The following is a 9,954-nucleotide window of genomic DNA, read 5'->3' as shown; positions in this document are numbered from 1 at the left end:
GACAATGTTGCCTACTCAAAAGCCACAGAAACTACAGCTGGATCATAGCTTAGATATACATACACCCATTTTCCTTTCTACTTACAGAATTCAATGACTTTATTTTACTATTTTCTCTTTTCTCTCTCTCCTCTCCCCATTCTCTCCCTAATTCTTTCATTATCATTTATGTTTACTCACATTATTAATCTTTTTTCACAGAAGTCCTGAAGTATAGCCTGAAGGCCTGGAGTATATGCAAAAGTTATAAAATCTTCATGTATAATGATTTCCTTGCAAAAATCTTTTGTTGCTGATGCCTAGATTTCTCTTTAAGGCTTTCCTATTTCAATTGTGTGTGTGTGTGTATAAACACATACATAAACACACATACACATATATAGTGCTAAGAACACTTTACATGAGATCTACTCTCTGCACAAATTTTAAATGCACAATACAATATTGTTCACTATAGGTACGATATTGTACAGTAGATCTCTAGAACTTATTCATCTTGTATAACCAAAATTTTAAACCCATTAAAAAGCAATTCCTCATGTTCCACTTCCCCTAGCCCTTGCAACTACCATTTTGTTCTGTTTCTATGAATCTGTTACCTCTATAAATGGAAAAATGCATTATTAATTAGTCTTTCTGTGACTAGCTTATTTCACTTAGCATAATGTTTTCAAGATTCATTCATCCTGTTGTATATGGCAGGATTTCCTTCTTTTTAAAGGCTGAATAATATGCTCTTATGTGTACATACATTTTCTTTACCCGTTCACCATAAACATTTAGATTGTTTCCATATCTTGTCTAATTGCGAATAATGTTCAAGCACATGGGAATGCTGATATCTCTTCAATATCTTGTTTTCAATTCTTTCAGCTATATATCCAGAAATGACATTGCTGAAACATATAGTTCTATTAATTTTTTAGGATCCTCCATACTGTTCTCCATAGTGGCTGCACCATTTTACATTCTCTCAAACAGTGTGAAAGGGTTCCAACCTTCCATGTACTTGCCAGTACTTTTCTTCTTTTTTTGATAATGACCATCTTAACAGCCTTTGGGTAATATCTCACTGTGGTTTTAATATGAATTTCCCTAATGACTAATGATGCTGAACATCTCTTCATGTGCTATATTGGCCATTTGTATATCTTCTTTAGAGAAATGTCTATTCAAGTCCTCTGCTCATTTTTTAAATTGAGTTATTCGTTTTCTTGCTACTGAATTATAAGAGTTCTTTAAATCATTTGGACATCAAACCTTTATCAGATATATGCTTTAAAAATATTTTCACTAATAATAAACTATCTGAAAAAGAAATTAAGCAAACGATTCATTTAAATAGCACCAAAAAATATAAAATATTTAAAAATAAACTTAACCAAGGAGGTAGAAAACTTGTACACTGATAACTATAGGGCACTTCTATAAGAAATTAAAGAAAACACAAACAGAAAGACATTCTATGCTCATAGGTTGAAAGGATCTTAAAATGTGCACACTACCCAAAGTTATCAATCTTCAAATTAGATGCAATCTTTATTATTAAAGTATCAATGGGATATTAGATAGAAATTTTAAAAATCCTAAAATTCACATGGAACTACAAAGTCTCAAATACTCAAAGCAATCTTGAGAAAAAAGAACAAAGTTCAAAGCATCACATTTCTTGACTTCAAAATATATTACAAAGTTACTGTAATTAAAGCAGAATGATAGTGGCATAAAAACAGATATATAGACCAATGAAACAAACAGAGCACCCAGAAATAAACCCACTCAGATACAATCAACTGATCTTCAACCTGGGTGCCAAAAAGTATACAATGGGAAAAGTAATGTCTCTTCAACCAATTGTTTTGGGAAAAAGTGCATATCCATATGCAAAAGAATATTGGACCCTTATCTTACACCATACACTAACATCAATTCCAAATGGATTGAAGACATAGACTATAAAACACCTAGAAGAAAACATGGGTGAAAATCTTCATGACATTGGTCTAGACAATACATTTTTAGATAGAACACTAAAAGGACAAGAAACAAAAGCAAAAATAGATAAGTGGGACTACATCAAACTAAAAAGCTTTTACACAATGAAGGGAAAAAAATCAACAGAAACATAACCCATGAAATTGTTGAAAATATCTGAAAACCAAACTTCCTATTCCGATTGAAATACTGAGGAGCACACAATAACCTTCAAAACTTTAGACACCCGTTCCACAAAACAGCAATTATTAGTATACTGAAAGAATTTAAAAGAAAACTTTAAGGCAAAATTTAAGTATGGGATGGTATACTGATGCTGGCTATCTAATCATGTAAATACCTGGTATCTTATTTAATAATTCTGTTTTGAAAAAAAGGAAATCTTCTGGAGCCTCTATAAATAGTCAGCTACATCCTCTCTGTGACCCATACTCCCAACTCTAACAATTTTGAGAATTTTCTCATTTGGGGCATATTCTCGGCTGTGTCTCCCCTTCCCTTTATTAACTCAATGATTTTCCCAGAGCATCTCTCAAAGAGTGCCCATGATGATATTAAATTATTAGGTCTCCTCATCCCTTCTCTTACCATCTCCTTAAAGTCTTTATGTCAGATAGCTTCAGATATGTATTTAGGTTTTCTGTTCTTCTAGGATATAGGTCAATTAATATCATCAATTATCAAGTTACACAAAGATTGAGTGAATGTGTATATGTGACTAATTCCTATTCTTCCTTGTTAAAGAAAAATATAACTGTATAAACTAAATTCTCAGGATGGAATGATCCATAATATCAATGTAAAGCAATTCTACCATTGTGCTAAAATTAGTAACATGGCATTACATATACCAACTTCAAAATTTTGCTTACATAATTGAGTGATTTGCTCATATAATTACCTTCATAGAAAAATAAATTGCTTTTTAAGTGTCATGAATAAAAGAAAATGTTCTTTGAAGAGTGTTTCACACCCTTAAGATTGTAGCTTAAGAAAAAAAATCAGAGGTAATTGTCTGTGACTGACTTTAAACACATGAAGCATTTTTTTTGCTGGAAAACTTTCACAAGTTGAGGGTTTTAATGGCTACCACAGCAAAACTGAAATCCCTAACGTACTTTCAAGATGTTTAGCACTGTAGTTTACTCTTTATATCTGGAAACTTCATATAAATTAAACTTTTTGTTTGAATGTACTTTCTCTGTACTATTATTACTTATATTGTTCTTCATCTGTTGGAGGTTCAAGAGTCATTTATAAGCCAACTTTGAAATATAAGCATTAAACTAGGAAAACATCAGATCCAAGAGAGCAGGAAAAAGAAACATCTGCTCTTTAATTTATGTAACCAATTTTTCACTGTTGCTACCTTAAAATACAATAAAAATGTTCTGACTATAGTCATTCTGAATTTTATTATTTTCAAAGACATTTCTTACTTTTATTCCTTATTTTCTTTGACTTCAAAGCAATGCTATATTACTTGAAACAAACAAACAAATAAACAACAACAAAACCACTACTCCAATGATGACTCCAATCTCATTAAAGCTTATTGCTTAGTATTTCTTTAGGTGTCCCTTCATCTAGCCTATACTGTGAAAGCTTGTATTCCCTCAGCAATCTATATTTGAACCTTCCATCCTTTCTATAATTTCTGCCTTTGAATTGTCTCCATTATTATGGCTTGACTATAATAATCTGCAGTCTTAATTCTTACTCTTAATTTTGTATTTCTAAAGTCGTAGCACTTATTTCAAACTTACTAGATATATAAAACCCAGCTTACTTAAAATACAATGTATATCTTCTCTTACCAAATTTGCTCTTTCTTCTGTGTTCTGTATCCATGATAACTGCATCATCATTCGACTATATGTGTTTATACTGACTACTCTGGTTACCACAAACATTCACATTAATTCATACACCATGTTGATTCTATTTCCTAAAACTTGACCAAACTATATTTTCTTACATTGTCAAGACTAGTTAAGAAAGACTAGCCTATGTTACCCACAGTCTAGGTTGTTAGCATCTCTTACTTGGAAACCTACAAAAGCCTTCTACTTTTTTCCTTTCTCTTCCACCCTCTCATTTTCCATACACGCCCTAGAGTGATGTTTCTAAAATATAGATCTGATATATTAATCACATGTCATCAATGCCTGGTACATACTAGTAGCTTGACAAAGACGTTTGATTAATTCAGACCAATGAACTTCTCTTCCAGAACTCTCTGATCTATAACAGTACCTTGGATGGCACATATGATAATGAAAATTTAACTGATGTCACCAGGAGCTGTTGTCTTTTAAACAGGATAGAAATCACCTTGAAGCAGACTATATGTGTTTTTGCAAATATCCATTTGAATGATCTCCCTTAATTATGTAAATGTTGGGTGAGTCAGTATCCACTGACTTACAGCAAAAAATTTAGAAGAAACTCTAATGGGTTCATCAAGAACATTGCTGAGATGCAAAAATATTCTGATATTCAAAGCTAGCTGTGGGGCCTCGGGCGGAAATGTATTATCTACAACATCTTTCACAGACACAGACCTTCTGAGAAGAAACAAAAGCTCCAGAACTTGACCTACAAATTTGAAAAGAGGTAGGACTGTCGTGGTGTACCACAGTGTTCCTGACAAGAGCAGAAAAGAGCTTTAAGTTCCCTAAAAAACTGACTCTGGATTCCTGAAAGAAGCTCAACAGTGAGCTTTCAAAACACATAAGGCCATTCTGTCCTCTTTCCGTAAGCCTTCCTCAAATTGTCCATTTGAAAACTAGAATGCCTTTTGCCTTCGCTCCAAAGATATCCTATTAAACATATTAGCAATAAAATGCCCAAAATTTTCTTAATTTTTCATTCCCTATTTTGTATGTATGGAAAATTATGACTTTATTTTCAAATATTAATCTTGCATGCCTGGCATAAAATCCACATTGATGAGATTATTTTTTCCCCATACGGCTTTATTAAGGTTTTTATAATTTGAGCATCCCACTATGCGGTTAAAGTTATTTTTTTCTTTTGATTTCTTCCTCAGGTTTTGGTACTAATGATGCCATTAATTTTTTTATTATGTGAAATATCAATTTTATATTATCCCCTCTTATTTTCTAAAAGATTTCACAACTATTTACATTTTTGGCCAAATCTTTTTTTTTTTTTTTTTTTTTTTTTGCGAGGTAGGGCTATATTACTTTCTATCGATTTCTTATTTAACCCTTGGGTTATTAGAAATGTGTAGCTTTATTTCCAAATAATTAAGAATTTTCCAGATATCTTTTCATTATTTTTTTCTAATTGTTATTTGTTCTGAATTCTTTACATGATTAAAATTCTCTTATGTTTTAAAAGTTTTTTTAATATCCAAAAATATGATCTAAATCAATAAATATTCACTATGCATTTAAAAAGAATGCACACTCACTGTTTGCAGCAGTATGTTCTATAAATATTTATTGGCTTAACTATATGATTGTGACATTAAGGTTTACTATACTGTTATAGATTTTCTATTTTTGCTATGGAGAAGTACATCTCCAAATTATCATTGAATTGCTCTCTCTAGTTTTTTTTTTTTTTCATGTATTTTGAAGCTCTATTGTTAGATGTATATGTTTATCATTTTTATGTCCTCCTTATCGGTATTAAATATCCCTAGTAATAGGTCTTTTCTAGTCCAAAGTAATATTTCTTTTCCTGAAGTCTGACAGTAATAAAGCTATCCCAGCTTTGAGTGATATATATGTGTATATGTATGTATATGTGTGTGTGTATATGTTTTTTTTTATTTTTAACCTGTGCATTTCTATATATTAAAAGTGAGTTGCTTTTTTTAAATACAATCTTCCTACCCCTTTGTTTTGTGCATTTCATCCATTTCCATGTATTAATATGGCTGATTGATATTAATATGGATGGATTAATATTTATGGTCTTGTTTGTTGTTTTCTATTTGTTGTTTCTTAGTGTTTCCTCTTTTTGGCTGCTCTTTGGTTATTTTGGGTTTTGTGGTTCCATTTTATGTGCTATTCGGTTTGCATATATACCTCTGTTTAAAAAGTGGTTTCCGCAGGATTTAAAAAATACATTTCAACTAATCAGTGCCTTTTTTACATAATATTATATTGCTTTCCATATAAAGAAACTTCTAACACTACTTTCAATTCCTTTATCCTATTTTCCATGCTAATATTGCCAGACTTTTTTTTTCATATGCTGTAAATTTACTAATTAAAACTAGTTTGACTTTGGATAAGAAGCTGGCAAGCTACGCCCTGTGGGCTAAAACTGGCCTATAGGCAAATCTGGTCTGCCACCCGTTTTAAAAGTTATTAGAGTCATGTCATTTGTTTAGTTATTTTCTGTGACTGGTTTCACACTGCAACAGCAGAGATGAGTAATTGCAACAAAGGCCAAATGGACTAAAATAGTTTCTTGCTCTCCCTTGACAGAAAGTTTGCAAAACCCTCATTAAGACAACATAATCACTCAAAATTTCTTTTAGTTAAATCATTTAGAGACATCTTCATTTCTTCGTGTAGATTCAAGTTTTATCCTAAAATATTACTCCTTCTGACTGAAATACTTTTTAAAAATATTTCTTGTAGTGTTGCTATACTATTAATACATTTGCTCAGTTCTATTTATACTCTATTTAAAATTTCTTATTTCACCTTCGAGTTTGAAAGATATTTTCACTGGTTATATCATGCTAGGTAGACAGATTTTTCTTTTTCTTAGGGTCATCTCATTTACACAGGTTCTGACAATATAAAGACTTTTTTTTTTTTTTTTACATACTCTGTCCTTTCTCTGGTTGCTTTTGCAGTTTTATCCTTTGCTTTATTAGCAATTTGAGTGTTTTGTGTTTATTTTCAAGTATTTATTTTACTTGGGTTTCTCTAAGGTTGTTAGCTCTATAGTTTATCAACTTTGCAAATTCTGAGCCATGACCACTTTAAATAATTCCCTACTCCATTCTTTCTTCTCTTCCTGAGATTCCAGTGACACACATATAAAATGGTTTGGTATTTTCTCACAGCTCTTGTTTTTCTGTTTTTTTACTTTTGTTTCTGTATGGGTAATTGCTATTGACCTATTTTTAATTACATCGATTCTTTACTCAGCTATGTCAAGTATATTGAATCTACCAGTCTTCATCTTTGTTGCCCTTTATTTATAGCATTTCCAATAGAATTTTTCTTATGGTTCTCAGCTGAGGTTACCCATTTGTTAATGCATACTATCTTCCTACTTCACTAGAACTTTTAAGATATCGGTCATGGATATTTAATATTCTGCCTGATAATATTAACATATTGGTTATCTGAGTCTCATTCTGTTCACTGCTTTGTCTATTGACAGTGAATTGCTTTTAATTGCTTTGTTTAATCTGTCTTTAACATTTTTTATTAAAGGCCAGACACCATGATTAATACATTAAAAAAGATAAACAGCAATTATCTCTGAAAATGAGCATGCCTCTTGTTGTGCTAAGCTGTTTGTATGTGGGTTGAGCCAAACTAATCAGGCGCTTGGATACATTTGTATTTTGTTATTGCCGTGGTTACTTTTATTGCACCAGTACCTTTAAATTCTTCTAGTGATACCTTGTGCTTAAGGCAAGGGCTTGGTTCCTAGAAAGTTTTCCTCATGGTCTTGCTCCACACTCAGCTTTTAATTTGTACAAATGTCTCAAAGGAGGTCTCTCTTTACAATACTATCCTCCTACTGATGGTAGATTGTTATTACTTGTTACTGAGGAGTTCAGCTTCTGGACAAAAAACCTGTGAGTGATTTTTCAGGTTGAATCATGGCCATTTACAAAGGTTTATCTGGCAGGCCTTGTCAGAGAAAGCTGCCCTCCCCACACGAGATCTGATGCACAGTGAATGCATCACAGTTCCTGAAGAGAGATAGTGAAGGACTCAGGGCCCCTGACAGTCAGGCTCTTGCACAAATCTGCATTCCTAGCCCAAAGGCCACCACTGAGAAGCCTATTTATCTGGGCCACTTGGCAAAAGTCTTCTTCAGGGGTCTGTGTAGTGAACACTTTATTGAGAGGAGGAGGGAAACCTTAAAGACACCTTTTTCTACTGTTTCAGAACTACTTTTCCACTCCTAGCTCTCTCCCTCCAGGTCCACACAACTGCAAATACTGCTTGTTCGAGATCTAAACACAATGAGATGACCCTGATATCCATACTGATTTACCTTTTGAGCAGGTGAGCCATTCCCCTTGTGGAGAAATGGAAAAGAGTTGGAGCTTTCTCCAATTTAGCCTGTTGTTTATACTATTTCAGTAAGTGACTAAAAGCTTGACTGTTACTTCTACTCTGGTTTGTTGTCTCAATTCCATTAAGCTTAGGTGAGCTCTTCACAGTTGCTTCATATTTGCTAAACTGGTGATAGGAAACACAGTTGTCAAACAAACAAAATAAACATCTCCCTGGCCTCAGGGACTGGACTTTTTTCAGAGATCCTGACATTTCACCAGTGGTGGATGATGTCTAATGAGGGGAACACAGGATGGTTTCCTGCCTGTCTCCAACGGAGAGGTTATTTTCCATCTTTCCCCCAGGTGCAATGTGTGGAATTCACAGTAAGTCTTCCTGCTCTTTCCTAGTGGCTTAAGGTTTTTCTGTAGCAGAGAGATATCTGGATGGGGCTTTGCATCTTTTAACAACAGTTGTTCCCTTTTCCTGGTATGCATGATTATTGATAGATGATTTACACACTCAACCCTGCTCCCAATCTTTCTCCTGAATTCCTTGTTGAGGTCCGTGGACAAGAATCTGCCTGTAAGCCCACACCACTGGCATATCTCATTTTATTGTGCACCTCACAGATGTTTTTTTGTTTTGTTTTGTTTTGTTTTGTTTTAACAAACCGAAGGGAAAACTATGCCTTCAGCAAAAATGTTATGACTCACTTTATTGCAATATTTGCTTTATCATGCTGGTCTGGAACCAAACCCACAATATCACTGAGGTATGCCTGTACTTGCTATATTGCAGTAATCTGGAACTGAACCTGCAATATCTCCAAAGTATGCCTGTATAGGTTTCTTTGCCTATCATGGGTTCTATATCTGTGCACTAGGCCAGACCCAGCTTTTAGTAATTAATTTTTTTCTGTATTTTTCTTTCTCATTTGTATAGTGCCCAGCATGTCTTCTTGTACTCTGCAAGAGAGGACTCTAATATTTCCACCATGTTTTCCTCTGGATTTAGACTTTTTCTTATTCAGCTATTTATTGGGTTATGATTTTGTATTATCTAGCTTTCTTTTATGTTTTGATGGAAGCATTTACTTTTGTTGTGTCCTTTGATATCTAAGAATATCACAGATATATCAGCTGTAGGGCCAGTTCTGATCAAGCCACAACATACATTATCATCATCGAATACTGTTTTGTACAACTTTGGAAACTATATGCAACCAAAAACATTCTGTGTCCCATGAAACTGCCACTTAGGAATATTCCATCCCCTAGCAAATCCCCATTTGGGTGTGATACAAGGTATCACATAAATGTCTTTTACATATCTCTAGAGGGGTATTATTGGTAATATCAGGACACTAAATCATATCCAAACTGTCCTCCCTTAAGGCTCTTCACGTTCCATCTGTACTTTCTTTAAATGTGAATCGCTGACATTCACATTGCTTATATTCAGACTAGCAAATAAACTTCTGACACGCTAGGAAAGCAGCAGCAATCTGCTTTCAGTCACACCCAGGCAGCTATTTTAACAATACATCATCTTGATTAATAGCCACACAGAGTGACCAAAGCTCTGCAGTTCAGCATTCTCCACCCTCTATGATTCATAGGTAGTAGTATTTTTCTCAGGTCATCAGAAAAATATTCAGAATGGTAAATATAGAATATAAACCGTGAATCAAGTGGTATTAGGTGGCTACTGATAAGTTATCAGGGGT

Source organism: Rousettus aegyptiacus, unplaced genomic scaffold, assembly GCF_014176215.1.
Source record: "Rousettus aegyptiacus isolate mRouAeg1 unplaced genomic scaffold, mRouAeg1.p scaffold_m13_p_3, whole genome shotgun sequence".
NCBI classification, from domain to species: domain Eukaryota; kingdom Metazoa; phylum Chordata; class Mammalia; order Chiroptera; family Pteropodidae; genus Rousettus; species Rousettus aegyptiacus.
This window is presented reverse-complemented; position numbering follows the sequence as displayed.